This window comes from Larus michahellis, chromosome 6 (genome assembly GCF_964199755.1).
Source record: "Larus michahellis chromosome 6, bLarMic1.1, whole genome shotgun sequence".
In the NCBI taxonomy this organism is placed as follows: domain Eukaryota; kingdom Metazoa; phylum Chordata; class Aves; order Charadriiformes; family Laridae; genus Larus; species Larus michahellis.
The window spans coordinates 11,439,444-11,465,325 of NC_133901.1; the positions used below are offsets into that span (position 1 = coordinate 11,439,444).

Genomic DNA, 25,882 nt, shown 5'->3' on the forward strand with positions numbered 1-25,882 from the left:
CCCGGGCTCTGTGGAGGACGGGGGCATCCCTCCCCGGACCGTCCGTCCCTGGCCTGGCTGATAGGAGGCTGATGGCATCCCCCGAGATGGGATTAGGGCTGGCGTGGGGTGGTTTAGGGTGGCTGCTGATCGGATTTACCCACCGGGAAGGAGGGGGAGAGCAAAGCGCCGGCTCGGACACGCTGCCTGCTTATGGCTCCCGCGTGCCCAAGCCTGTGCGTCACGGGGAACCTGTCCCAGCGGCTGTTATGTGGCTGTTTCACACCACCAGGCAGGTGGTAAGCAGCTCTCTGACCCTACCATGATGTGGTGACCTACAGTTGACTCTCTTGGGCTAGGTGATTGCCACCAAAGCTCCTCAGAAAATGACTGTTGAGGCTGTTTGCAGCAGCCCTGCCTGCTACCTGCTGCCTGGGCAGCTCAAGGCTGCCCAGCGAGGGTTGGGATGGATGCAGGGTCACCACAGCCTGTGCCACAGGAAGGCCACTGCAGGTGTTTCACACCAAAACTGCCTGAAAATGTGGCTCCTGAATGGAAGGGATGGCACGTGCAATCCTCACACTGCTTCATCCTCAGGCAGTGCCATGTGCATGGCGGAGAGCAGCTCCTTTAACCTCAGAGGCATGGGGAGGAGAGGTGGAAGCCACTGCCTGGCCACTGGCCATGCAGAAGACTCATGAGCCCCTGGGAGCTTGTCCTGCTGCAGGGTCTCCAGAGACCAAAGTAAAAACAGGATAATATCAGCAACAGTGCAGCCACGTTGCCATCTGCTGGAAATAAATTTGTAGGGTATGAAAAGACGGGCAAGAAAAATGAGGAAACTCATCTGCAGATTTAAATGGGTACAGAGGGAGATGGGTAAAGACTCTGGATTATAAGAGGACTGAAGTATTTCAGGGGACGCTCAAAAAACTGTATGACAACTGCATAGAGCAATGTACACTATGGTATACAACAGGATGTGGGGAGTGGCCATTGTGATGGTGTTTGGCGTGTTGCGGGTGGGGTGTTGCGTCGAGGGGGCAGGTGCAGGTGTTGCAGTAAGCGAGTGTGTGTGTGTGTGTGTAGGGCAGGGTGTGTGTGGTGAGGGGTGTGTATTTTTGTGGGGTGTTGCGTGTGGGGTGTTGTGTTGTGGGTAGGTGCGTGTGTTGTGTGTGTGTTTGTGTGTGTGTGTGTGGTGTGAGGTGTTGTTGTGGGCAGTGGAGTGTGCGTGGGGGTGCGGGTGAGTGTAGGAGGGCGGTGTGGGCGGTGGGTGTGGAGAGGGCTGTTGTGGGGCAGAGGGCTGCCTACGGCCATACCACCCTGAGAACGCCCGATCTCATCTGATCTCGGAAGCTAAGCAGGGTCGGGCCCACTTAGTACTTGGGTGGGAGAGCGCCTGGGAATACCGGGTGCTGCAGGCCTTTGCCAGCAAGCGGAGGGGTGCTGTGTGCTTTGCTGTTGCGGCAGGCAGGGGGGCAGGTGTGGGTGTTGCTGCGGCAGGCGGGTGAGTGTGTGGGGCTGTGGGGTACGTGGGAGGCTTGTGGAGGTTTTTTGGGGTATCGGGTGCTGTAGGGTTTTGGTGTCGGGCGGAGGGGCTGTCGATCGTTGTGGTGTTGCGAGTGGGATATAAGGGCAGGTGCGTGTGTGCTTGCGGCAGGCGGGTGGGTGTGTGGGGCTGCGGGGCGCATGGGAGGCTTGTGGAGGTTTTTTGGGCTGTTGTAGGCTTTTGCCGGCAGGCGGGGGGGTGTTGAGTGTTTTGGTGTTGCGAGTGGGGTGTTGCGGCAGGCGGGTGGGTGTGTGGGGCTGGAGGGCGCGGGGCGTGTGGGAGTGGTGTGTAAGTATTTTGGGGGGCTGTGTTGGGGCAGGTGCGGGTGTAGTTGCAGCAGGCGGGCGGGTGTGTGGGGCATGTGGGAGGCTTGTGGAGGCTTTTTGGGCTGTTGGGTGCTGTAGGCTTTTGGCGGCGGGCGGAGGGGTGTTGAGCGTTTTGGTGTTGCGGGTGGGGGGTTGTGTCGGGGGGGCAGGTGCGTGTGTGGTTGCGGCAGGCGGGCGGGTGTGTGGGGCTGCAGGGCGTGTGGAGGGGTGTGTAGGTCTTTTGGGGTGTTGAGTGCTGTACGATTTTGGCGTCGGGCGGAGGGGGTTTCGAGCATTGTGGTGTTACGAGAGGGGTGTTGCGGCAGGCGGGTGGGTGTGTGGGGCTGGAGGGCGCGGGGCGTGTGGGAGTGGTGTGTAAGTATTTTGGGGGGCTGTGTTGGGGCAGGTGCGGGTGTAGTTGCGGCAGGCGGGCGGGTGTGTGGGGCTGTAGGGCGTGTGCGGTGCGTGAGTGTGGTGTAAGTACTTAGTGGTGTTGTGTGTGGGGTGTTGTGTTGTGTGAGGTGCGTGTGTTGTTGGGTGAGGCGTGTGTGTGTGTGTGTGTAGGGCAGGGTGCGTGTGGTGAGGGGTGTGTATTTTTTGCGGGGTGTTGCGTGTGGGGTGTTGTTTTGTGTGAGGTGTGTTGTGGGTAGGTGCGTGTGTTGTGCGTGTGTTTGTGTGTGTGTGTGTGGTGTGAGGCGTTGTTGTGGGCGTGGGGGTGTGTGTGAGTGCGGGAGGGCGGTGTGGGCGGTGGGTGTGGAGAGGGCTGTTGTGGGGCAGAGGGGTGCCTACGGCCATACCACCCTGAGAACGCCCGATCTCGTCTGATTTCGGAAGCTAAGCAGGGTCGGGCCCGGTTAGTACTTGGATGGGAGAGCGCCTGGGAATAGCGGGTGCTGTAGGCTTTTGCCGGCGGGCGGAGGGGTGCTGCGCGTTTTGCTGTTGCGTCCGGCAGAGGGGCAGGTGCGGGTGTGGTTGCGGCAGGCGGGTGGTTGTGTGGGGCTGCGGGGCGCGTGGGAGGCTTGTGGAGGTTTTTTGGGCTGTTGTAGGCTTTTGCCGGCAGGCGGGGGGGCGTTGAGTGTTTTGGTGTTGCGAGTGGGGTGTTGCGGCAGGCGGGTGGGTGTGTGGGGCTGGAGGGCGCGGGGCGTGTGGGAGTGGTGTGTAAGTATTTTGGGGGGCTGTGTTGGGGCAGGTGCGGGTGTAGTTGCGGCAGGCGGGCGGGTGTGTGGGGCTGCGGGCCGTGTGGCAGGGGTGTGGAGGTTTTCTGGAGTGTTGCGCGTGGCATGTTGGGTGCTGTAGGCTTTTGGCGGCGGGCGGAGGGGTGTTGAGCGTTTTGGTGTTGCGGGTGGGGGGTTGTGTCGGGGGGGCAGGTGCGTGTGTGGTTGCGGCAGGCGGGTGGGTGTGTGGGGCTGCAGGGCACGTGGGAGGCTTGTGGAGGTTTTTTGGGTTGTTGGGTGCTGTAGGCTTTTGCCGGCAGGCGGGGGGGCGTTGAGTGTTTTGGTGTTGCGAGTGGGGTGTTGCGGCAGGCGGGTGGGTGTGCGGGGCTGCGGGGCGTGTAGCAGGGGTGTGGAGGTCTTTTGGGGTGTTGGGTGCTGTATGATTTTGGCGTCGGGCGGAGCGTCTGGCGAGCGTTGTGGTGTTGCGAGTGGGGCATTGTGGCAGGCGTCGGGGCAGGTGCGTGTGTTGTTGCGGGAGGAGGGAGGGTGTGTGGGGCTGTAGGGCGTGTGCGGTGCGTGAGTGTGGTGTAAGTACTTAGTGGTGTTGTGTGTGGGGTGTTGTGTTGTGTGAGGTGCGTGTGTTGTTGGGTGAGGCGTGTGTGTGTGTGTGTGTAGGGCAGGGTGCGTGTGGTGAGGGGTGTGTATTTTTTGCGGGGTGTTGCGTGTGGGGTGTTGTTTTGTGTGAGGTGTGTTGTGGGTAGGTGCGTGTGTTGTGCGTGTGTTTGTGTGTGTGTGTGTGGTGTGAGGCGTTGTTGTGGGCGTGGGGGTGTGTGTGAGTGCGGGAGGGCGGTGTGGGCGGTGGGTGTGGAGAGGGCTGTTGTGGGGCAGAGGGGTGCCTACAGCCATACCACCCTGAGAACGGCCGATCTCATCTGATCTCGGAAGCTAAGCAGGGTCGGGCCCAGTTAGTACTTGGATGGGAGAGCGCCTGGGAATAGCGGGTGCTGTAGGCTTTTGCCGGCGGGCGGAGGGGTGCTGCGCGTTTTGCTGTTGCGTCCGGCAGGGGGGCAGGTGCGGGTGTGGTTGCGGCAGGCGGGTGGGCGTGTGGGTCTGCGGGGCGCGTGGGAGGCTTGTGGAGGTTTTTTGGGCTGTTGTAGGCTTTTGCCGGCAGGCGGGGGGGTGTTGAGTGTTTTGGTGTTGCGAGTGGGGTGTTGCGGCAGGCGGGTGGGTGTGTGGGGCTGGAGGGCGCAGGGCGTGTGGGAGTGGTGTGTAAGTATTTTGGGGGGCTGTGTTGGGGCAGGTGCGGGTGTGGTTGCGGCAGGCGGGCGGGTGTGTGGGGCTGCGGGCCGTGTGGCAGGGGTGTGGAGGTTTTCTGGAGTGTTGCGCGTGGCATGTTGGGTGCTGTAGGCTTTTGGCGGCGGGCGGAGGGGTGTTGAGCGTTTTGGTGTTGCGGGTGGGGGGTTGTGTCGGGGGGGCAGGTGCGTGTGTGGTTGCGGCAGGCGGGTGGGTGTGTGGGGCTGCAGGGCACGTGGGAGGCTTGTGGAGGTTTTTTGGGTTGTTGGGTGCTGTAGGTTTTTGCCGGCAGGCGGGGGGGCGTTGAGTGTTTTGGTGTTGCGAGTGGGGTGTTGCGGCAGGCGGGTGGGTGTGCGGGGCTGCGGGGCGTGTAGCAGGGGTGTGGAGGTCTTTTGGGGTGTTGGGTGCTGTATGATTTTGGCGTCGGGCGGAGCGTCTGGCGAGCGTTGTGGTGTTGCGAGTGGGGTATTGTGGCAGGCGTCGGGGCAGGTGCGTGTGTTGTTGCGGGAGGAGGGAGGGTGTGTGGGGCTGTAGGGCGTGTGCGGTGCGTGAGTGTGGTGTAAGTACTTAGTGGTGTTGTGTGTGGGGTGTTGTGTTGTGTGAGGTGCGTGTGTTGTTGGGTGAGGCGTGTGTGTGTGTGTGTGTAGGGCAGGGTGCGTGTGGTGAGGGGTGTGTATTTTTTGCGGGGTGTTGCGTGTGGGGTGTTGTTTTGTGTGAGGTGTGTTGTGGGTAGGTGCGTGTGTTGTGCGTGTGTTTGTGTGTGTGTGTGTGGTGTGAGGCGTTGTTGTGGGCGTGGGGGTGTGTGTGAGTGCGGGAGGGCGGTGTGGGCGGTGGGTGTGGAGAGGGCTGTTGTGGGGCAGAGGGGTGCCTACAGCCATACCACCCTGAGAACGCCCGATCTCGTCTGATCTCGGAAGCTAAGCAGGGTCGGGCCCAGTTAGTACTTGGATGGGAGAGCGCCTGGGAATACCGGGTGCTGTAGGCTTTTGCCGGCGGGCGGAGGGGTGCTGCGCGTTTTGCTGTTGCGTCCGGCAGGGGGGCAGGTGCGGGTGTGGTTGCGGCAGGCGGGTGGGCGTGTGGGTCTGCGGGGCGCGTGGGAGGGTTGTGGAGGTTTTTTGGGCTGTTGTAGGCTTTTGCCGGCAGGCGGGGGGGTGTTGAGTGTTTTGGTGTTGCGAGTGGGGTGTTGCGGCAGGCGGGTGGGTGTGTGGGGCTGGAGGGCGCGGGGCGTGTGGGAGTGGTGTGTAAGTATTTTGGGGGGCTGTGTTGGGGCAGGTGCGTGTGTGCTTGCGGCAGGCGGGTGGGTGTGTGGGGCTGCGGGGCGCATGGCAGGCTTGTGGAGGTTTTTTGGGCTGTTGTAGGCTTTTGCCGGCAGGCGGGGGGGTGTTGAGTGTTTTGGTGTTGCGAGTGGGGTGTTGCGGCAGGCGGGTGGGTGTGTGGGGCTGGAGGGCGCGGGGCGTGTGGGAGTGGTGTGTAAGTATTTTGGGGGGCTGTGTTGGGGCAGGTGCGGGTGTAGTTGCAGCAGGCGGACGGGTGTGTGGGGCATGTGGGAGGCTTGTGGAGGCTTTTTGGGCTGTTGGGTGCTGTAGGCTTTTGGCGGCGGGCGGAGGGGTGTTGAGCGTTTTGGTGTTGCGGGTGGGGGGTTGTGTCGGGGGGGCAGGTGCGTGTGTGGTTGCGGCAGGCGGGCGGGTGTGTGGGGCTGCAGGGCGTGTGGAGGGGTGTGTAGGTCTTTTGGGGTGTTGAGTGCTGTACGATTTTGGCGTCGGGCGGAGGGGGTTTCGAGCATTGTGGTGTTACGAGAGGGGTGTTGCGGCAGGCGGGTGGGTGTGTGGGGCTGGAGGGCGCGGGGCGTGTGGGAGTGGTGTGTAAGTATTTTGGGGGGCTGTGTTGGGGCAGGTGCGGGTGTAGTTGCGGCAGGCGGGCGGGTGTGTGGGGCTGTAGGGCGTGTGCGGTGCGTGAGTGTGGTGTAAGTACTTAGTGGTGTTGTGTGTGGGGTGTTGTGTTGTGTGAGGTGCGTGTGTTGTTGGGTGAGGCGTGTGTGTGTGTGTGTGTAGGGCAGGGTGCGTGTGGTGAGGGGTGTGTATTTTTTGCGGGGTGTTGCGTGTGGGGTGTTGTTTTGTGTGAGGTGTGTTGTGGGTAGGTGCGTGTGTTGTGCGTGTGTTTGTGTGTGTGTGTGTGGTGTGAGGCGTTGTTGTGGGCGTGGGGGTGTGTGTGAGTGCGGGAGGGCGGTGTGGGCGGTGGGTGTGGAGAGGGCTGTTGTGGGGCAGAGGGGTGCCTACGGCCATACCACCCTGAGAACGCCCGATCTCGTCTGATTTCGGAAGCTAAGCAGGGTCGGGCCCGGTTAGTACTTGGATGGGAGAGCGCCTGGGAATAGCGGGTGCTGTAGGCTTTTGCCGGCGGGCGGAGGGGTGCTGCGCGTTTTGCTGTTGCGTCCGGCAGAGGGGCAGGTGCGGGTGTGGTTGCGGCAGGCGGGTGGGCGTGTGGGTCTGCGGGGCGCGTGGGAGGCTTGTGGAGGTTTTTTGGGCTGTTGTAGGCTTTTGCCGGCAGGCGGGGGGGTGTTGAGTGTTTTGGTGTTGCGAGTGGGGTGTTGCGGCAGGCGGGTGGGTGTGTGGGGCTGGAGGGCGCAGGGCGTGTGGGAGTGGTGTGTAAGTATTTTGGGGGGCTGTGTTGGGGCAGGTGCGGGTGTGGTTGCGGCAGGCGGGCGGGTGTGTGGGGCTGCGGGCCGTGTGGCAGGGGTGTGGAGGTTTTCTGGAGTGTTGCGCGTGGCATGTTGGGTGCTGTAGGCTTTTGGCGGCGGGCGGAGGGGTGTTGAGCGTTTTGGTGTTGCGGGTGGGGGGTTGTGTCGGGGGGGCAGGTGCGTGTGTGGTTGCGGCAGGCGGGTGGGTGTGTGGGGCTGCAGGGCACGTGGGAGGCTTGTGGAGGTTTTTTGGGTTGTTGGGTGCTGTAGGTTTTTGCCGGCAGGCGGGGGGGCGTTGAGTGTTTTGGTGTTGCGAGTGGGGTGTTGCGGCAGGCGGGTGGGTGTGCGGGGCTGCGGGGCGTGTAGCAGGGGTGTGGAGGTCTTTTGGGGTGTTGGGTGCTGTATGATTTTGGCGTCGGGCGGAGCGTCTGGCGAGCGTTGTGGTGTTGCGAGTGGGGTATTGTGGCAGGCGTCGGGGCAGGTGCGTGTGTTGTTGCGGGAGGAGGGAGGGTGTGTGGGGCTGTAGGGCGTGTGCGGTGCGTGAGTGTGGTGTAAGTACTTAGTGGTGTTGTGTGTGGGGTGTTGTGTTGTGTGAGGTGCGTGTGTTGTTGGGTGAGGCGTGTGTGTGTGTGTGTGTAGGGCAGGGTGCGTGTGGTGAGGGGTGTGTATTTTTTGCGGGGTGTTGCGTGTGGGGTGTTGTTTTGTGTGAGGTGTGTTGTGGGTAGGTGCGTGTGTTGTGCGTGTGTTTGTGTGTGTGTGTGTGGTGTGAGGCGTTGTTGTGGGCGTGGGGGTGTGTGTGAGTGCGGGAGGGCGGTGTGGGCGGTGGGTGTGGAGAGGGCTGTTGTGGGGCAGAGGGGTGCCTACAGCCATACCACCCTGAGAACGCCCGATCTCGTCTGATCTCGGAAGCTAAGCAGGGTCGGGCCCAGTTAGTACTTGGATGGGAGAGCGCCTGGGAATACCGGGTGCTGTAGGCTTTTGCCGGCGGGCGGAGGGGTGCTGCGCGTTTTGCTGTTGCGTCCGGCAGGGGGGCAGGTGCGGGTGTGGTTGCGGCAGGCGGGTGGGCGTGTGGGTCTGCGGGGCGCGTGGGAGGGTTGTGGAGGTTTTTTGGGCTGTTGTAGGCTTTTGCCGGCAGGCGGGGGGGTGTTGAGTGTTTTGGTGTTGCGAGTGGGGTGTTGCGGCAGGCGGGTGGGTGTGTGGGGCTGGAGGGCGCGGGGCGTGTGGGAGTGGTGTGTAAGTATTTTGGGGGGCTGTGTTGGGGCAGGTGCGTGTGTGCTTGCGGCAGGCGGGTGGGTGTGTGGGGCTGCGGGGCGCATGGCAGGCTTGTGGAGGTTTTTTGGGCTGTTGTAGGCTTTTGCCGGCAGGCGGGGGGGCGTTGAGTGTTTTGGTGTTGCGAGTGGGGTGTTGCGGCAGGCGGGTGGGTGTGTGGGGCTGGAGGGCTCGGGGCGTGTGGGAGTGGTGTGTAAGTATTTTGGGGGGCTGTGTTGGGGCAGGTGCGGGTGTAGTTGCAGCAGGCGGACGGGTGTGTGGGGCATGTGGGAGGCTTGTGGAGGCTTTTTGGGCTGTTGGGTGCTGTAGGCTTTTGGCGGCGGGCGGAGGGGTGTTGAGCGTTTTGGTGTTGCGGGTGGGGGGTTGTGTCGGGGGGGCAGGTGCGTGTGTGGTTGCGGCAGGCGGGCGGGTGTGTGGGGCTGCAGGGCGTGTGGAGGGGTGTGTAGGTCTTTTGGGGTGTTGAGTGCTGTACGATTTTGGCGTCGGGCGGAGGGGGTTTCGAGCATTGTGGTGTTACGAGAGGGGTGTTGCGGCAGGCGGGTGGGTGTGTGGGGCTGGAGGGCGCGGGGCGTGTGGGAGTGGTGTGTAAGTATTTTGGGGGGCTGTGTTGGGGCAGGTGCGGGTGTAGTTGCGGCAGGCGGGCGGGTGTGTGGGGCTGTAGGGCGTGTGCGGTGCGTGAGTGTGGTGTAAGTACTTAGTGGTGTTGTGTGTGGGGTGTTGTGTTGTGTGAGGTGCGTGTGTTGTTGGGTGAGGCGTGTGTGTGTGTGTGTGTAGGGCAGGGTGCGTGTGGTGAGGGGTGTGTATTTTTTGCGGGGTGTTGCGTGTGGGGTGTTGTTTTGTGTGAGGTGTGTTGTGGGTAGGTGCGTGTGTTGTGCGTGTGTTTGTGTGTGTGTGTGTGGTGTGAGGCGTTGTTGTGGGCGTGGGGGTGTGTGTGAGTGCGGGAGGGCGGTGTGGGCGGTGGGTGTGGAGAGGGCTGTTGTGGGGCAGAGGGGTGCCTACGGCCATACCACCCTGAGAACGCCCGATCTCGTCTGATTTCGGAAGCTAAGCAGGGTCGGGCCCGGTTAGTACTTGGATGGGAGAGCGCCTGGGAATAGCGGGTGCTGTAGGCTTTTGCCGGCGGGCGGAGGGGTGCTGCGCGTTTTGCTGTTGCGTCCGGCAGAGGGGCAGGTGCGGGTGTGGTTGCGGCAGGCGGGTGGGCGTGTGGGTCTGCGGGGCGCGTGGGAGGCTTGTGGAGGTTTTTTGGGCTGTTGTAGGCTTTTGCCGGCAGGCGGGGGGGTGTTGAGTGTTTTGGTGTTGCGAGTGGGGTGTTGCGGCAGGCGGGTGGGTGTGTGGGGCTGGAGGGCGCAGGGCGTGTGGGAGTGGTGTGTAAGTATTTTGGGGGGCTGTGTTGGGGCAGGTGCGGGTGTGGTTGCGGCAGGCGGGCGGGTGTGTGGGGCTGCGGGCCGTGTGGCAGGGGTGTGGAGGTTTTCTGGAGTGTTGCGCGTGGCATGTTGGGTGCTGTAGGCTTTTGGCGGCGGGCGGAGGGGTGTTGAGCGTTTTGGTGTTGCGGGTGGGGGGTTGTGTCGGGGGGGCAGGTGCGTGTGTGGTTGCGGCAGGCGGGTGGGTGTGTGGGGCTGCAGGGCACGTGGGAGGCTTGTGGAGGTTTTTTGGGTTGTTGGGTGCTGTAGGTTTTTGCCGGCAGGCGGGGGGCCGTTGAGTGTTTTGGTGTTGCGAGTGGGGTGTTGCGGCAGGCGGGTGGGTGTGCGGGGCTGCGGGGCGTGTAGCAGGGGTGTGGAGGTCTTTTGGGGTGTTGGGTGCTGTATGATTTTGGCGTCGGGCGGAGCGTCTGGCGAGCGTTGTGGTGTTGCGAGTGGGGTATTGTGGCAGGCGTCGGGGCAGGTGCGTGTGTTGTTGCGGGAGGAGGGAGGGTGTGTGGGGCTGTAGGGCGTGTGCGGTGCGTGAGTGTGGTGTAAGTACTTAGTGGTGTTGTGTGTGGGGTGTTGTGTTGTGTGAGGTGCGTGTGTTGTTGGGTGAGGCGTGTGTGTGTGTGTGTGTAGGGCAGGGTGCGTGTGGTGAGGGGTGTGTATTTTTTGCGGGGTGTTGCGTGTGGGGTGTTGTTTTGTGTGAGGTGTGTTGTGGGTAGGTGCGTGTGTTGTGCGTGTGTTTGTGTGTGTGTGTGTGGTGTGAGGCGTTGTTGTGGGCGTGGGGGTGTGTGTGAGTGCGGGAGGGCGGTGTGGGCGGTGGGTGTGGAGAGGGCTGTTGTGGGGCAGAGGGGTGCCTACAGCCATACCACCCTGAGAACGCCCGATCTCGTCTGATCTCGGAAGCTAAGCAGGGTCGGGCCCGGTTAGTACTTGTATGGGCGAGCGCCTGGGAATAGCGGGTGCTGTAGGCTTTTGCCGGCGGGCGGAGGGGTGCTGCGCGTTTTGCTGTTGCGTCCGGCAGGGGGGCAGGTGCGGGTGTGGTTGCGGCAGGCGGGTGGGCGTGTGGGGCTGCGGGGCGCGTGGGAGGGTTGTGGAGGTTTTTTGGGCTGTTGTAGGCTTTTGCCGGCAGGCGGGGGGGTGTTGAGTGTTTTGGTGTTGCGAGTGGGGTGTTGCGGCAGGCGGGTGGGTGTGTGGGGCTGGAGGGCGCGGGGCGTGTGGGAGTGGTGTGTAAGTATTTTGGGGGGCTGTGTTGGGGCAGGTGCGGGTGTAGTTGCGGCAGGCGGGCGGGTGTGTGGGGCTGCGGGCCGTGTGGCAGGGGTGTGGAGGTTTTCTGGAGTGTTGCGCGTGGCATGTTGGGTGCTGTAGGCTTTTGGCGGCGGGCGGAGGGGTGTTGAGCGTTTTGGTGTTGCGGGTGGGGGGTTGTGTCGGGGGGGCAGGTGCGTGTGTGGTTGCGGCAGGCGGGTGGGTGTGTGGGGCTGCAGGGCACGTGGGAGGCTTGTGGAGGTTTTTTGGGTTGTTGGGTGCTGTAGGTTTTTGCCGGCAGGCGGGGGGGCGTTGAGTGTTTTGGTGTTGCAAGTGGGGTGTTGCGGCAGGCGGGTGGGTGTGCGGGGCTGCGAGGCGTGTAGCAGGGGTGTGGAGGTCTTTTGGGGTGTTGGGTGCTGTATGATTTTGGCGTCGGGCGGAGCGTCTGGCGAGCGTTGTGGTGTTGCGAGTGGGGTATTGTGGCAGGCGTCGGGGCAGGTGCGTGTGTTGTTGCGGGAGGAGGGAGGGTGTGTGGGGCTGTAGGGCGTGTGCGGTGCGTGAGTGTGGTGTAAGTACTTAGTGGTGTTGTGTGTGGGGTGTTGTGTTGTGTGAGGTGCGTGTGTTGTTGGGTGAGGCGTGTGTGTGTGTGTGTGTAGGGCAGGGTGCGTGTGGTGAGGGGTGTGTATTTTTTGCGGGGTGTTGCGTGTGGGGTGTTGTTTTGTGTGAGGTGTGTTGTGGGTAGGTGCGTGTGTTGTGCGTGTGTTTGTGTGTGTGTGTGTGGTGTGAGGCGTTGTTGTGGGCGTGGGGGTGTGTGTGAGTGCGGGAGGGCGGTGTGGGCGGTGGGTGTGGAGAGGGCTGTTGTGGGGCAGAGGGGTGCCTGCGGCCATACCACCCTGAGAACGCCCGATCTCGTCTGATCTCGGAAGCTAAGCAGGGTCGGGCCCGGTTAGTACTTGTATGGGCGAGCGCCTGGGAATAGCGGGTGCTGTAGGCTTTTGCCGGCGGGCGGAGGGGTGCTGCGCGTTTTGCTGTTGCGTCCGGCAGGGGGGCAGGTGCGGGTGTGGTTGCGGCAGGCGGGTGGGCGTGTGGGGCTGCGGGGCGCGTGGGAGGGTTGTGGAGGTTTTTTGGGCTGTTGTAGGCTTTTGCCGGCAGGCGGGGGGGTGTTGAGTGTTTTGGTGTTGCGAGTGGGGTGTTGCGGCAGGCGGGTGGGTGTGTGGGGCTGGAGGGCGCGGGGCGTGTGGGAGTGGTGTGTAAGTATTTTGGGGGGCTGTGTTGGGGCAGGTGCGGGTGTAGTTGCGGCAGGCGGGCGGGTGTGTGGGGCTGCGGGCCGTGTGGCAGGGGTGTGGAGGTTTTCTGGAGTGTTGCGCGTGGCATGTTGGGTGCTGTAGGCTTTTGGCGGCGGGTGGAGGGGTGTTGAGCGTTTTGGTGTTGCGGGTGGGGGGTTGTGTCGGGGGGGCAGGTGCGTGTGTGGTTGCGGCAGGCGGGTGGGTGTGTGGGGCTGCAGGGCACGTGGGAGGCTTGTGGAGGTTTTTTGGGTTGTTGGGTGCTGTAGGCTTTTGCCGGCAGGCGGGGGGGCGTTGAGTGTTTTGGTGTTGCGAGTGGGGTGTTGCGGCAGGCGGGTGGGTGTGCGGGGCTGCGGGGCGTGTAGCAGGGGTGTGGAGGTCTTTTGGGGTGTTGGGTGCTGTATGATTTTGGCGTCGGGCGGAGCGTCTGGCGAGCGTTGTGGTGTTGCGAGTGGGGTATTGTGGCAGGCGTCGGGGCAGGTGCGTGTGTTGTTGCGGGAGGAGGGAGGGTGTGTGGGGCTGTAGGGCGTGTGCGGTGCGTGAGTGTGGTGTAAGTACTTAGTGGTGTTGTGTGTGGGGTGTTGTGTTGTGTGAGGTGCGTGTGTTGTTGGGTGAGGCGTGTGTGTGTGTGTGTGTAGGGCAGGGTGCGTGTGGTGAGGGGTGTGTATTTTTTGCGGGGTGTTGCGTGTGGGGTGTTGTTTTGTGTGAGGTGTGTTGTGGGTAGGTGCGTGTGTTGTGCGTGTGTTTGTGTGTGTGTGTGTGGTGTGAGGCGTTGTTGTGGGCGTGGGGGTGTGTGTGAGTGCGGGAGGGCGGTGTGGGCGGTGGGTGTGGAGAGGGCTGTTGTGGGGCAGAGGGGTGCCTGCGGCCATACCACCCTGAGAACGCCCGATCTCGTCTGATCTCGGAAGCTAAGCAGGGTCGGGCCCGGTTAGTACTTGGATGGGAGAGCGCCTGGGAATAGCGGGTGCTGTAGGCTTTTGCCGGCGGGCGGAGGGGTGCTGCGCGTTTTGCTGTTGCGTCCGGCAGAGGGGCAGGTGCGGGTGTGGTTGCGGCAGGCGGGTGGTTGTGTGGGGCTGCGGGGCGCGTGGGAGGCTTGTGGAGGTTTTTTGGGCTGTTGTAGGCTTTTGCCGGCAGGCGGGGGGGTGTTGAGTGTTTTGGTGTTGCGAGTGGGGTGTTGCGGCAGGCGGGTGGGTGTGTGGGGCTGGAGGGCGCGGGGCGTGTGGGAGTGGTGTGTAAGTATTTTGGGGGGCTGTGTTGGGGCAGGTGCGGGTGTAGTTGCGGCAGGCGGGCGGGTGTGTGGGGCTGCGGGCCGTGTGGCAGGGGTGTGGAGGTTTTCTGGAGTGTTGCGCGTGGCATGTTGGGTGCTGTAGGCTTTTGGCGGCGGGCGGAGGGGTGTTGAGCGTTTTGGTGTTGCGGGTGGGGGGTTGTGTCGGGGGGGCAGGTGCGTGTGTGGTTGCGGCAGGCGGGTGGGTGTGTGGGGCTGCAGGGCACGTGGGAGGCTTGTGGAGGTTTTTTGGGTTGTTGGGTGCTGTAGGCTTTTGCCGGCAGGCGGGGGGGCGTTGAGTGTTTTGGTGTTGCGAGTGGGGTGTTGCGGCAGGCGGGTGGGTGTGCGGGGCTGCGGGGCGTGTAGCAGGGGTGTGGAGGTCTTTTGGGGTGTTGGGTGCTGTATGATTTTGGCGTCGGGCGGAGCGTCTGGCGAGCGTTGTGGTGTTGCGAGTGGGGTATTGTGGCAGGCGTCGGGGCAGGTGCGTGTGTTGTTGCGGGAGGAGGGAGGGTGTGTGGGGCTGTAGGGCATGTGCGGTGCGTGAGTGTGGTGTAAGTACTTAGTGGTGTTGTGTGTGGGGTGTTGTGTTGTGTGAGGTGCGTGTGTTGTTGGGTGAGGCGTGTGTGTGTGTGTGTGTAGGGCAGGGTGCGTGTGGTGAGGGGTGTGTATTTTTTGCGGGGTGTTGCGTGTGGGGTGTTGTTTTGTGTGAGGTGTGTTGTGGGTAGGTGCGTGTGTTGTGCGTGTGTTTGTGTGTGTGTGTGTGGTGTGAGGCGTTGTTGTGGGCGTGGGGGTGTGTGTGAGTGCGGGAGGGCGGTGTGGGCGGTGGGTGTGGAGAGGGCTGTTGTGGGGCAGAGGGGTGCCTGCGGCCATACCACCCTGAGAACGCCCGATCTCATCTGATCTCGGAAGCTAAGCAGGGTCGGGCCCGGTTAGTACTTGGATGGGCGAGCGCCTGGGAATACCGGGTGCTGTAGGCTTTTGCCGGCGGGCGGAGGGGTGCTGCGCGTTTTGCTGTTGCGTCCGGCAGGGGGGCAGGTGCGGGTGTGGTTGCGGCAGGCGGGTGGGCGTGTGGGGCTGCGGGGCGCGTGGGAGGGTTGTGGAGGTTTTTTGGGCTGTTGTAGGCTTTTGCCGGCAGGCGGGGGGGTGTTGAGTGTTTTGGTGTTGCGAGTGGGGTGTTGCGGCAGGCGGGTGGGTGTGTGGGGCTGGAGGGCGCGGGGCGTGTGGGAGTGGTGTGTAAGTATTTTGGGGGGCTGTGTTGGGGCAGGTGCGGGTGTAGTGGCGGCAGGCGGGCGGGTGTGTGGGGCTGCGGGCCGTGTGGCAGGGGTGTGGAGGTTTTCTGGAGTGTTGCGCGTGGCATGTTGGGTGCTGTAGGCTTTTGGCGGCGGGCGGAGGGGTGTTGAGCGTTTTGGTGTTGCGGGTGGGGGGTTGTGTCGGGGGGGCAGGTGCGTGTGTGGTTGCGGCAGGCGGGTGGGTGTGTGGGGCTGCAGGGCACGTGGGAGGCTTGTGGAGGTTTTTTGGGTTGTTGGGTGCTGTAGGTTTTTGCCGGCAGGCGGGGGGGCGTTGAGTGTTTTGGTGTTGCGAGTGGGGTGTTGCGGCAGGCGGGTGGGTGTGCGGGGCTGCGGGGCGTGTAGCAGGGGTGTGGAGGTCTTTTGGGGTGTTGGGTGCTGTATGATTTTGGCGTTGGGCGGAGCGTCTGGCGAGCGTTGTGGTGTTGCGAGTGGGGTATTGTGGCAGGCGTCGGGGCAGGTGCGTGTGTTGTTGCGGGAGGAGGGAGGGTGTGTGGGGCTGTAGGGCGTGTGCGGTGCGTGAGTGTGGTGTAAGTACTTAGTGGTGTTGTGTGTGGGGTGTTGTGTTGTGTGAGGTGCGTGTGTTGTTGGGTGAGGCGTGTGTGTGTGTGTGTGTAGGGCAGGGTGCGTGTGGTGAGGGGTGTGTATTTTTTGCGGGGTGTTGCGTGTGGGGTGTTGTTTTGTGTGAGGTGTGTTGTGGGTAGGTGCGTGTGTTGTGCGTGTGTTTGTGTGTGTGTGTGTGGTGTGAGGCGTTGTTGTGGGCGTGGGGGTGTGTGTGAGTGCGGGAGGGCGGTGTGGGCGGTGGGTGTGGAGAGGGCTGTTGTGGGGCAGAGGGGTGCCTACAGCCATACCACCCTGAGAACGCCCGATCTCGTCTGATCTCGGAAGCTAAGCAGGGTCGGGCCCAGTTAGTACTTGGATGGGAGAGCGCCTGGGAATACCGGGTGCTGTAGGCTTTTGCCGGCGGGCGGAGGGGTGCTGCGCGTTTTGCTGTTGCGTCCGGCAGGGGGGCAGGTGCGGGTGTGGTTGCGGCAGGCGGGTGGGCGTGTGGGTCTGCGGGGCGCGTGGGAGGGTTGTGGAGGTTTTTTGGGCTGTTGTAGGCTTTTGCCGGCAGGCGGGGGGGTGTTGAGTGCTTTGGTGTTGCGAGTGGGGTGTTGCGGCAGGCGGGTGGGTGTGTGGGGCTGGAGGGCGCGGGGCGTGTGGGAGTGGTGTGTAAGTATTTTGGGGGGCTGTGTTGGGGCAGGTGCGGGTGTAGTTGCGGCAGGCGGGCGGGTGTGTGGGGCTGCGGGCCGTGTGGCAGGGGTGTGGAGGTTTTCTGGAGTGTTGCGCGTGGCATGTTGGGTGCTGTAGGCTTTTGGCGGCGGGCGGAGGGGTGTTGAGCGTTTTGGTGTTGCGGGTGGGGGGTTGTGTCGGGGGGGCAGGTGCGTGTGTGGTTGCGGCAGGCGGGTGGGTGTGTGGGGCTGCAGGGCACGTGGGAGGCTTGTGGAGGTTTTTTGGGTTGTTGGGTGCTGTAGGCTTTTGCCGGCAGGCGGGGGGGCGTTGAGTGTTTTGGTGTTGCAAGTGGGGTGTTGCGGCAGGCGGGTGGGTGTGCGGGGCTGCGAGGCGTGTAGCAGGGGTGTGGAGGTCTTTTGGGGTGTTGGGTGCTGTATGATTTTGGCGTCGGGCGGAGCGTCTGGCGAGCGTTGTGGTGTTGCGAGTGGGGTATTGTGGCAGGCGTCGGGGCAGGTGCGTGTGTTGTTGCGGGAGGAGGGAGGGTGTGTGGGGCTGTAGGGCGTGTGCGGTGCGTGAGTGTGGTGTAAGTACTTAGTGGTGTTGTGTGTGGGGTGTTGTGTTGTGTGAGGTGCGTGTGTTGTTGGGTGAGGCGTGTGTGTGTGTGTGTGTAGGGCAGGGTGCGTGTGGTGAGGGGTGTGTATTTTTTGCGGGGTGTTGCGTGTGGGGTGTTGTTTTGTGTGAGGTGTGTTGTGGGTAGGTGCGTGTGTTGTGCGTGTGTTTGTGTGTGTGTGTGTGGTGTGAGGCGTTGTTGTGGGCGTGGGGGTGTGTGTGAGTGCGGGAGGGCGGTGTGGGCGGTGGGTGTGGAGAGGGCTGTTGTGGGGCAGAGGGGTGCCTGCGGCCATACCACCCTGAGAACGCCCGATCTCGTCTGATCTCGGAAGCTAAGCAGGGTCGGGCCCAGTTAGTACTTGTATGGGCGAGCGCCTGGGAATAGCGGGTGCTGTAGGCTTTTGCCGGCGGGCGGAGGGGTGCTGCGCGTTTTGCTGTTGCGTCCGGCAGGGGGGCAGGTGCGGGTGTGGTTGCGGCAGGCGGGTGGGCGTGTGGGGCTGCAGGGCGCGTGGGAGGGTTGTGGAGGTTTTTTGGGCTGTTGTAGGCTTTTGCCGGCAGGCGGGGGGGTGTTGAGTGTTTTGGTGTTGCGAGTGGGGTGTTGCGGCAGGCGGGTGGGTGTGTGGGGCTGGAGGGTGCGGGGCGTGTGGGAGTGGTGTGTAAGTATTTTGGGGGGCTGTGTTGGGGCAGGTGCGGGTGTAGTTGCGGCAGGCGGGCGGGTGTGTGGGGCTGCGGGCCGTGTGGCAGGGGTGTGGAGGTTTTCTGGAGTGTTGCGCGTGGCATGTTGGGTGCTGTAGGCTTTTGGCGGCGGGTGGAGGGGTGTTGAGCGTTTTGGTGTTGCGGGTGGGGGGTTGTGTCGGGGGGGCAGGTGCGTGTGTGGTTGCGGCAGGCGGGTGGGTGTGTGGGGCTGCAGGGCACGTGGGAGGCTTGTGGAGGTTTTTTGGGTTGTTGGGTGCTGTAGGCTTTTGCCGGCAGGCGGGGGGGCGTTGAGTGTTTTGGTGTTGCGAGTGGGGTGTTGCGGCAGGCGGGTGGGTGTGCGGGGCTGCGGGGCGTGTAGCAGGGGTGTGGAGGTCTTTTGGGGTGTTGGGTGCTGTATGATTTTGGCGTCGGGCGGAGCGTCTGGCGAGCGTTGTGGTGTTGCGAGTGGGGTATTGTGGCAGGCGTCGGGGCAGGTGCGTGTGTTGTTGCGGGAGGAGGGAGGGTGTGTGGGGCTGTAGGGCGTGTGCGGTGCGTGAGTGTGGTGTAAGTACTTAGTGGTGTTGTGTGTGGGGTGTTGTGTTGTGTGAGGTGCGTGTGTTGTTGGGTGAGGCGTGTGTGTGTGTGTGTGTAGGGCAGGGTGCGTGTGGTGAGGGGTGTGTATTTTTTGCGGGGTGTTGCGTGTGGGGTGTTGTTTTGTGTGAGGTGTGTTGTGGGTAGGTGCGTGTGTTGTGCGTGTGTTTGTGTGTGTGTGTGTGGTGTGAGGCGTTGTTGTGGGCGTGGGGGTGTGTGTGAGTGCGGGAGGGCGGTGTGGGCGGTGGGTGTGGAGAGGGCTGTTGTGGGGCAGAGGGGTGCCTGCGGCCATACCACCCTGAGAACGCCCGATCTCGTCTGATCTCGGAAGCTAAGCAGGGTCGGGCCCGGTTAGTACTTGGATGGGAGAGTGCCCGGGAATACCGGGTGCTGTAGGCTTTTGCCGGCGGGCGGAGGGGTGCTGCGCGTTTTGCTGTTGCGTCCGGCAGAGGGGCAGGTGCGGGTGTGGTTGCGGCAGGCGGGTGGTTGTGTGGGGCTGCGGGGCGCGTGGGAGGCTTGTGGAGGTTTTTTGGGCTGTTGTAGGCTTTTGCCGGCAGGCGGGGGGGTGTTGAGTGTTTTGGTGTTGCGAGTGGGGTGTTGCGGCAGGCGGGTGGGTGTGTGGGGCTGGAGGGCGCGGGGCGTGTGGGAGTGGTGTGTAAGTATTTTGGGGGGCTGTGTTGGGGCAGGTGCGGGTGTAGTTGCGGCAGGCGGGCGGGTGTGTGGGGCTGCGGGCCGTGTGGCAGGGGTGTGGAGGTTTTCTGGAGTGTTGCGCGTGGCATGTTGGGTGCTGTAGGCTTTTGGCGGCGGGCGGAGGGGTGTTGAGCGTTTTGGTGTTGCGGGTGGGGGGTTGTGTCGGGGGGGCAGGTGCGTGTGTGGTTGCGGCAGGCGGGTGGGTGTGTGGGGCTGCAGGGCACGTGGGAGGCTTGTGGAGGTTTTTTGGGTTGTTGGGTGCTGTAGGCTTTTGCCGGCAGGCGGGGGGGCGTTGAGTGTTTTGGTGTTGCGAGTGGGGTGTTGCGGCAGGCGGGTGGGTGTGCGGGGCTGCGGGGCGTGTAGCAGGGGTGTGGAGGTCTTTTGGGGTGTTGGGTGCTGTATGATTTTGGCGTCGGGCGGAGCGTCTGGCGAGCGTTGTGGTGTTGCGAGTGGGGTATTGTGGCAGGCGTCGGGGCAGGTGCGTGTGTTGTTGCGGGAGGAGGGAGGGTGTGTGGGGCTGTAGGGCGTGTGCGGTGCGTGAGTGTGGTGTAAGTACTTAGTGGTGTTGTGTGTGGGGTGTTGTGTTGTGTGAGGTGCGTGTGTTGTTGGGTGAGGCGTGTGTGTGTGTGTGTGTAGGGCAGGGTGCGTGTGGTGAGGGGTGTGTATTTTTTGCGGGGTGTTGCGTGTGGGGTGTTGTTTTGTGTGAGGTGTGTTGTGGGTAGGTGCGTGTGTTGTGCGTGTGTTTGTGTGTGTGTGTGTGGTGTGAGGCGTTGTTGTGGGCGTGGGGGTGTGTGTGAGTGCGGGAGGGCGGTGTGGGCGGTGGGTGTGGAGAGGGCTGTTGTGGGGCAGAGGGGTGCCTGCGGCCATACCACCCTGAGAACGCCCGATCTCATCTGATCTCGGAAGCTAAGCAGGGTCGGGCCCGGTTAGTACTTGGATGGGCGAGCGCCTGGGAATAGCGGGTGCTGTAGGCTTTTGCCGGCGGGCGGAGGGGTGCTGCGCGTTTTGCTGTTGCGTCCGGCAGGGGGGCAGGTGCGGGTGTGGTTGCGGCAGGCGGGTGGTTGTGTGGGTCTGCGGGGCGCGTGGGAGGGTTGTGGAGGTTTTTTGGGCTGTTGTAGGCTTTTGCCGGCAGGCGGGGGGGTGTTGAGTGTTTTGGTGTTGCGAGTGGGGTGTTGCGGCAGGCGGGTGGGTGTGTGGGGCTGGAGGGCGCGGGGCGTGTGGGAGTGGTGTGTAAGTATTTTGGGGGGCTGTGTTGGGGCAGGTGCGGGTGTAGTTGCGGCAGGCGGGCGGGTGTGTGGGGCTGCGGGCCGTGTGGCAGGGGTGTGGAGGTTTTCTGGAGTGTTGCGCGTGGCATGTTGGGTGCTGTAGGCTTTTGCCGGCAGGCGGGGGGGCGTTGAGTGTTTTGGTGTTGCGAGTGGGGTGTTGCGGCAGGCGGGTGGGTGTGCGGGGCTGCGGGGCGTGTAGCAGGGGTGTGGAGGTCTTTTGGGGTGTTGGGTGCTGTATGATTTTGGCGTCGGGCGGAGCGTCTGGCGAGCGTTGTGGTGTTGCGAGTGGGGTATTGTGGCAGGCGTCGGGGCAGGTGCGTGTGTTGTTGCGGGAGGAGGGAGGGTGTGTGGGGCTGTAGGGCGTGTGCGGTGCGTGAGTGTGGTGTAAGTACTTAGTGGTGTTGTGTGTGGGGTGTTGTGTTGTGTGAGGTGCGTGTGTTGTTGGGTGAGGCGTGTGTGTGTGTAGGGCAGGGTGCGTGTGGTGAGGGGTGTGTATTTTTTGCGGGGTGTTGCGTGTGGGGTGTTGTTTTGTGTGAGGTGTGTTGTGGGTAGGTGCGTGTGTTGTGCGTGTGTTTGTGTGTGTGTGTGTGGTGTGAGGCGTTGTTGTGGGCGTGGGGGTGTGTGTGAGTGCGGGAGGGCGGTGTGGGCGGTGGGTGTGGAGAGGGCTGTTGTGGGGCAGAGGGGTGCCTGCGGCCATACCACCCTGAGAACGCCCGATCTCGTCTGATCTCGGAAGCTAAGCAGGGTCGGGCCCGGTTAGTACTTGGATGGGAGAGCGCCTGGGAATAGCGGGTGCTGTAGGCTTTTGCCGGCGGGCGGAGGGGTGCTGCGCGTTTTGCTGTTGCGTCCGGCAGAGGGGCAGGTGCGGGTGTGGTTGCGGCAGGCGGGTGGTTGTGTGGGGCTGCGGGGCGCGTGGGAGGCTTGTGGAGGTTTTTTGGGCTGTTGTAGGCTTTTGCCGGCAGGCGGGGGGGTGTTGAGTGTTTTGGTGTTGCGAGTGGGGTGTTGCGGCAGGCGGGTGGGTGTGTGGGGCTGGAGGGCGCGGGGCGTGTGGGAGTGGTGTGTAAGTATTTTGGGGGGCTGTGTTGGGGCAGGTGCGGGTGTAGTTGCGGCAGGCGGGCGGGTGTGTGGGGCTGCGGGCCGTGTGGCAGGGGTGTGGAGGTTTTCTGGAGTGTTGCGCGTGGCATGTTGGGTGCTGTAGGCTTTTGGCGGCGGGCGGAGGGGTGTTGAGCGTTTTGGTGTTGCGGGTGGGGGGTTGTGTCGGGGGGGCAGGTGCGTGTGTGGTTGCGGCAGGCGGGTGGGTGTGTGGGGCTGCAGGGCACGTGGGAGGCTTGTGGAGGTTTTTTGGGTTGTTGGGTGCTGTAGGCTTTTGCCGGCAGGCGGGGGGGCGTTGAGTGTTTTGGTGTTGCGAGTGGGGTGTTGCGGCAGGCGGGTGGGTGTGCGGGGCTGCGGGGCGTGTAGCAGGGGTGTGGAGGTCTTTTGGGGTGTTGGGTGCTGTATGATTTTGGCGTCGGGCGGAGCGTCTGGCGAGCGTTGTGGTGTTGCGAGTGGGGTATTGTGGCAGGCGTCGGGGCAGGTGCGTGTGTTGTTGCGGGAGGAGGGAGGGTGTGTGGGGCTGTAGGGCGTGTGCGGTGCGTGAGTGTGGTGTAAGTACTTAGTGGTGTTGTGTGTGGGGTGTTGTGTTGTGTGAGGTGCGTGTGTTGTTGGGTGAGGCGTGTGTGTGTGTGTAGGGCAGGGTGCGTGTGGTGAGGGGTGTGTATTTTTTGCGGGGTGTTGCGTGTGGGGTGTTGTTTTGTGTGAGGTGTGTTGTGGGTAGGTGCGTGTGTTGTGCGTGTGTTTGTGTGTGTGTGTGTGGTGTGAGGCGTTGTTGTGGGCGTGGGGGTGTGTGTGAGTGCGGGAGGGCGGTGTGGGCGGTGGGTGTGGAGAGGGCTGTTGTGGGGCAGAGGGGTGCCTGCGGCCATACCACCCTGAGAACGCCCGATCTCGTCTGATCTCGGAAGCTAAGCAGGGTCGGGCCCGGTTAGTACTTGGATGGGCGAGCGCCTGGGAATAGCGGGTGCTGTAGGCTTTTGCCGGCGGGCAGAGGGGTGCTGCGCGTTTTGCTGTTGCGTCCGGCAGGGGGGCAGGTGCGGGTGTGGTTGCGGCAGGCGGGTGGGCGTGTGGGGCTGCGGGGCGCGTGGGAAGGTTGTGGAGGTTTTTTGGGCTGTTGTAGGCTTTTGCCGGCAGGCGGGGGGGTGTTGAGTGTTTTGGTGTTGCGAGTGGGGTGTTGCGGCAGGCGGGTGGGTGTGTGGGGCTGGAGGGCGCGGGGCGTGTGGGAGTGGTGTGTAAGTATTTTGGGGGGCTGTGTTGGGGCAGGTGCGGGTGTAGTTGCGGCAGGCGGGCGGGTGTGTGGGGCTGCGGGCCGTGTGGCAGGGGTGTGGAGGTTTTCTGGAGTGTTGCGCGTGGCATGTTGGGTGCTGTAGGCTTTTGCCGGCAGGCGGGGGGGCGTTGAGTGTTTTGGTGTTGCGAGTGGGGTGTTGCGGCAGGCGGGTGGGTGTGCGGGGCTGCGGGGCGTGTAGCAGGGGTGTGGAGGTCTTTTGGGGTGTTGGGTGCTGTATGATTTTGGCGTCGGGCGGAGCGTCTGGCGAGCGTTGTGGTGTTGCGAGTGGGGTATTGTGGCAGGCGTCGGGGCAGGTGCGCGTGTTGTTGCGGGAGGAGGGAGGGTGTGTGGGGCTGTAGGGCGTGTGCGGTGCGTGAGTGTGGTGTAAGTACTTAGTGGTGTTGTGTGTGGGGTGTTGTGTTGTGTGAGGTGCGTGTGTTGTTGGGTGAGGCGTGTGTGTGTGTGTGTGTAGGGCAGGGTGCGTGTGGTGAGGGGTGTGTATTTTTTGCGGGGTGTTGCGTGTGGGGTGTTGTTTTGTGTGAGGTGTGTTGTGGGTAGGTGCGTGTGTTGTGCGTGTGTTTGTGTGTGTGTGTGTGGTGTGAGGCGTTGTTGTGGGCGTGGGGGTGTGTGTGAGTGCGGGAGGGCGGTGTGGGCGGTGGGTGTGGAGAGGGCTGTTGTGGGGCAGAGGGGTGCCTGCGGCCATACCACCCTGAGAACGCCCGATCTCGTCTGATCTCGGAAGCTAAGCAGGGTCGGGCCCGGTTAGTACTTGTATGGGCGAGCGCCTGGGAATAGCGGGTGCTGTAGGCTTTTGCCGGCGGGCGGAGGGGTGCTGCGCGTTTTGCTGTTGCATCCGGCAGGGGGGCAGGTGCGGGTGTGGTTGCGGCAGGCGGGTGGGTGTGTGGGGCTGCAGGGCGCGTGGGAGGCTTGTGGAGGTTTTTTGGGCTGTTGTAGGCTTTTGCCGGCAGGCGGGGGGGCGTTGAGTGTTTTGGTGTTGCGAGTGGGGTGTTGCGGCAGGCGGGTGGGTGTGTGGGGCTGGAGGGCGCGGGGCGTGTGGGAGTGGTGTGTAAGTATTTTGGGGGGCTGTGTTGGGGCAGGTGCGGGTGTAGTTGCGGCAGGCGGGCGGGTGTGTGGGGCTGCGGGCCGTGTGGCAGGGGTGTGGAGGTTTTCTGGAGTGTTGCGCGTGGCATGTTGGGTGCTGTAGGCTTTTGCCGGCAGGCGGGGGGGCGTTGAGTGTTTTGGTGTTGCGAGTGGGGTGTTGCGGCAGGCGGGTGGGTGTGCGGGGCTGCGGGGCGTGTAGCAGGGGTGTGGAGGTCTTTTGGGGTGTTGGGTGCTGTATGATTTTGGCGTCGGGCGGAGCGTCTGGCGAGCGTTGTGGTGTTGCGAGTGGGGTATTGTGGCAGGCGTCGGGGCAGGTGCGTGTGTTGTTGCGGGAGGAGGGAGGGTGTGTGGGGCTGTAGGGCGTGTGCGGTGCGTGAGTGTGGTGTAAGTACTTAGTGGTGTTGTGTGTGGGGTGTTGTGTGAGGTGCGTGTGTTGTTGGGTGAGGCGTGTGTGTGTGTAGGGCAGGGTGCGTGTGGTGAGGGGTGTGTATTTTTTGCGGGGTGTTGCGTGTGGGGTGTTGTTTTGTGTGAGGTGTGTTGTGGGTAGGTGCGTGTGTTGTGCGTGTGTTTGTGTGTGTGTGTGTGGTGTGAGGCGTTGTTGTGGGCGTGGGGGTGTGTGTGAGTGCGGGAGGGCGGTGTGGGCGGTGGGTGTGGAGAGGGCTGTTGTGGGGCAGAGGGGTGCCTGCGGCCATACCACCCTGAGAACGCCCGATCTCGTCTGATCTCGGAAGCTAAGCAGGGTCGGGCCCTGTTAGTACTTGGATGGGAGAGCGCCCGGGAATAGCGGGCGCTGTAGGCTTTTGCCGGCGGGCGGAGGGGTGCTGCGCGTTTTGCTGTTGCGTCCGGCAGAGGGGCAGGTGCGGGTGTGGTTGCGGCAGGCGGGTGGGCGTGTGGGTCTGCGGGGCGCGTGGGAGGCTTGTGGAGGTTTTTTGGGCTGTTGTAGGCTTTTGCCGGCAGGCGGGGGGGTGTTGAGTGTTTTGGTGTTGCGAGTGGGGTGTTGCGGCAGGCGGGTGGGTGTGTGGGGCTGGAGGGCGCGGGGCGTGTGGGAGTGGTGTGTAAGTATTTTGGGGGGCTGTGTTGGGGCAGGTGCGGGTGTAGTTGCGGCAGGCGGGCGGGTGTGTGGGGCTGCGGGCCGTGTGGCAGGGGTGTGGAGGTTTTCTGGAGTGTTGCGCGTGGCATGTTGGGTGCTGTAGGCTTTTGGCGGCGGGCGGAGGGGTGTTGAGCGTTTTGGTGTTGCGGGTGGGGGGTTGTGTCGGGGGGGCAGGTGCGTGTGTGGTTGCGGCAGGCGGGTGGGTGTGTGGGGCTGCAGGGCACGTGGGAGGCTTGTGGAGGTTTTTTGGGTTGTTGGGTGCTGTAGGCTTTTGCCGCCAGGCGGGGGGGCGTTGAGTGTTTTGGTGTTGCGAGTGGGGTGTTGCGGCAGGCGGGTGGGTGTGCGGGGCTGCGGGGCGTGTAGCAGGGGTGTGGAGGTCTTTTGGGGTGTTGGGTGCTGTATGATTTTGGCGTCGGGCGGAGCGTCTGGCGAGCGTTGTGGTGTTGCGAGTGGGGTATTGTGGCAGGCGTCGGGGCAGGTGCGTGTGTTGTTGCGGGAGGAGGGAGGGTGTGTGGGGCTGTAGGGCGTGTGCGGTGCGTGAGTGTGGTGTAAGTACTTAGTGGTGTTGTGTGTGGGGTGTTGTGTTGTGTGAGGTGCGTGTGTTGTTGGGTGAGGCGTGTGTGTGTGTGTGTGTAGGGCAGGGTGCGTGTGATGAGGGGTGTGTATTTTTTGCGGGGTGTTGCGTGTGGGGTGTTGTTTTGTGTGAGGTGTGTTGTGGGTAGGTGCGTGTGTTGTGCGTGTGTTTGTGTGTGTGTGTGTGGTGTGAGGCGTTGTTGTGGGCGTGGGGGTGTGTGTGAGTGCGGGAGGGCGGTGTGGGCGGTGGGTGTGGAGAGGGCTGTTGTGGGGCAGAGGGGTGCCTGCGGCCATACCACCCTGAGAACGCCCGATCTCGTCTGATCTCGGAAGCTAAGCAGGGTCGGGCCCGGTTAGTACTTGGGTGGGCGAGCGCCTGGGAATAGCGGGTGCTGTAGGCTTTTGCCGGCGGGCGGAGGGGTGCTGCGCGTTTTGCTGTTGCGTCCGGCAGGGGGGCAGGTGCGGGTGTGGTTGCGGCAGGCGGGTGGGCGTGTGGGTCTGCGGGGCGCGTGGGAGGCTTGTGGAGGTTTTTTGGGCTGTTGTAGGCTTTTGCCGGCAGGCGGGGGGGTGTTGAGTGTTTTGGTGTTGCGAGTGGGGTGTTGCGGCAGGCGGGTGGGTGTGTGGGGCTGGAGGGCGCGGGGCGTGTGGGAGTGGTGTGTAAGTATTTTGGGGGGCTGTGTTGGGGCAGGTGCGGGTGTAGTTGCGGCAGGCGGGCGGGTGTGTGGGGCTGCGGGCCGTGTGGCAGGGGTGTGGAGGTTTTCTGGAGTGTTGCGCGTGGCATGTTGGGTGCTGTAGGCTTTTGCCGGCAGGCGGGGGGGCGTTGAGTGTTTTGGTGTTGCGAGTGGGGTGTTGCGGCAGGCGGGTGGGTGTGCGGGGCTGCGGGGCGTGTAGCAGGGGTGTGGAGGTCTTTTGGGGTGTTGGGTGCTGTATGATTTTGGCGTCGGGCGGAGCGTCTGGCGAGCGTTGTGGTGTTGCGAGTGGGGTATTGTGGCAGGCGTCGGGGCAGGTGCGTG

At 63.6% G+C, this 25,882-nt stretch overlaps 17 non-coding genes and 3 pseudogenes across 17 annotated transcripts; all 20 read left to right on the forward strand.

The window, feature by feature from the left end:
• The first annotated feature begins 1,284 nt into the window (after positions 1 to 1,284).
• Positions 1,285 to 1,403, forward strand: LOC141745885 (5S ribosomal RNA). The gene has a single exon (XR_012588152.1). It is a non-coding gene; the product is annotated as a 5S ribosomal RNA (ribosomal RNA).
• A 1,213-nt stretch (positions 1,404 to 2,616) lies between these two features.
• LOC141745865 (5S ribosomal RNA) lies at positions 2,617 to 2,735 on the forward strand. The gene has a single exon (XR_012588132.1). It is a non-coding gene; the product is annotated as a 5S ribosomal RNA (ribosomal RNA).
• Positions 2,736 to 3,881: 1,146 nt separating this feature from the next.
• On the forward strand, positions 3,882 to 4,000 carry LOC141745886 (5S ribosomal RNA; annotated as a pseudogene).
• Positions 4,001 to 5,146: 1,146 nt separating this feature from the next.
• LOC141745799 (5S ribosomal RNA) lies at positions 5,147 to 5,265 on the forward strand. Its single transcript, XR_012588068.1, has one exon. It is a non-coding gene; the product is annotated as a 5S ribosomal RNA (ribosomal RNA).
• A 1,285-nt stretch (positions 5,266 to 6,550) lies between these two features.
• On the forward strand, positions 6,551 to 6,669 carry LOC141745866 (5S ribosomal RNA). The gene has a single exon (XR_012588133.1). It is a non-coding gene; the product is annotated as a 5S ribosomal RNA (ribosomal RNA).
• Positions 6,670 to 7,815: 1,146 nt separating this feature from the next.
• On the forward strand, positions 7,816 to 7,934 carry LOC141745800 (5S ribosomal RNA). Its single transcript, XR_012588069.1, has one exon. It is a non-coding gene; the product is annotated as a 5S ribosomal RNA (ribosomal RNA).
• Positions 7,935 to 9,219: 1,285 nt separating this feature from the next.
• Positions 9,220 to 9,338, forward strand: LOC141745867 (5S ribosomal RNA). Its single transcript, XR_012588134.1, has one exon. It is a non-coding gene; the product is annotated as a 5S ribosomal RNA (ribosomal RNA).
• Positions 9,339 to 10,484: 1,146 nt separating this feature from the next.
• LOC141745869 (5S ribosomal RNA) lies at positions 10,485 to 10,603 on the forward strand. The gene has a single exon (XR_012588136.1). It is a non-coding gene; the product is annotated as a 5S ribosomal RNA (ribosomal RNA).
• A 1,146-nt stretch (positions 10,604 to 11,749) lies between these two features.
• Positions 11,750 to 11,868, forward strand: LOC141745880 (5S ribosomal RNA). Its single transcript, XR_012588147.1, has one exon. It is a non-coding gene; the product is annotated as a 5S ribosomal RNA (ribosomal RNA).
• A 1,146-nt stretch (positions 11,869 to 13,014) lies between these two features.
• On the forward strand, positions 13,015 to 13,133 carry LOC141745820 (5S ribosomal RNA). The gene has a single exon (XR_012588089.1). It is a non-coding gene; the product is annotated as a 5S ribosomal RNA (ribosomal RNA).
• Positions 13,134 to 14,279: 1,146 nt separating this feature from the next.
• On the forward strand, positions 14,280 to 14,398 carry LOC141745772 (5S ribosomal RNA). The gene has a single exon (XR_012588042.1). It is a non-coding gene; the product is annotated as a 5S ribosomal RNA (ribosomal RNA).
• A 1,146-nt stretch (positions 14,399 to 15,544) lies between these two features.
• LOC141745801 (5S ribosomal RNA) lies at positions 15,545 to 15,663 on the forward strand. Its single transcript, XR_012588070.1, has one exon. It is a non-coding gene; the product is annotated as a 5S ribosomal RNA (ribosomal RNA).
• Positions 15,664 to 16,809: 1,146 nt separating this feature from the next.
• Positions 16,810 to 16,928, forward strand: LOC141745892 (5S ribosomal RNA; annotated as a pseudogene).
• A 1,146-nt stretch (positions 16,929 to 18,074) lies between these two features.
• Positions 18,075 to 18,193, forward strand: LOC141745840 (5S ribosomal RNA). The gene has a single exon (XR_012588108.1). It is a non-coding gene; the product is annotated as a 5S ribosomal RNA (ribosomal RNA).
• A 1,146-nt stretch (positions 18,194 to 19,339) lies between these two features.
• Positions 19,340 to 19,458, forward strand: LOC141745804 (5S ribosomal RNA). The gene has a single exon (XR_012588073.1). It is a non-coding gene; the product is annotated as a 5S ribosomal RNA (ribosomal RNA).
• Positions 19,459 to 20,434: 976 nt separating this feature from the next.
• Positions 20,435 to 20,553, forward strand: LOC141745821 (5S ribosomal RNA). Its single transcript, XR_012588090.1, has one exon. It is a non-coding gene; the product is annotated as a 5S ribosomal RNA (ribosomal RNA).
• A 1,142-nt stretch (positions 20,554 to 21,695) lies between these two features.
• On the forward strand, positions 21,696 to 21,814 carry LOC141745828 (5S ribosomal RNA). Its single transcript, XR_012588096.1, has one exon. It is a non-coding gene; the product is annotated as a 5S ribosomal RNA (ribosomal RNA).
• A 982-nt stretch (positions 21,815 to 22,796) lies between these two features.
• On the forward strand, positions 22,797 to 22,915 carry LOC141745881 (5S ribosomal RNA). Its single transcript, XR_012588148.1, has one exon. It is a non-coding gene; the product is annotated as a 5S ribosomal RNA (ribosomal RNA).
• A 971-nt stretch (positions 22,916 to 23,886) lies between these two features.
• Positions 23,887 to 24,005, forward strand: LOC141745895 (5S ribosomal RNA; annotated as a pseudogene).
• Positions 24,006 to 25,151: 1,146 nt separating this feature from the next.
• On the forward strand, positions 25,152 to 25,270 carry LOC141745841 (5S ribosomal RNA). Its single transcript, XR_012588109.1, has one exon. It is a non-coding gene; the product is annotated as a 5S ribosomal RNA (ribosomal RNA).
• The last annotated feature ends 612 nt before the right edge of the window (positions 25,271 to 25,882 follow it).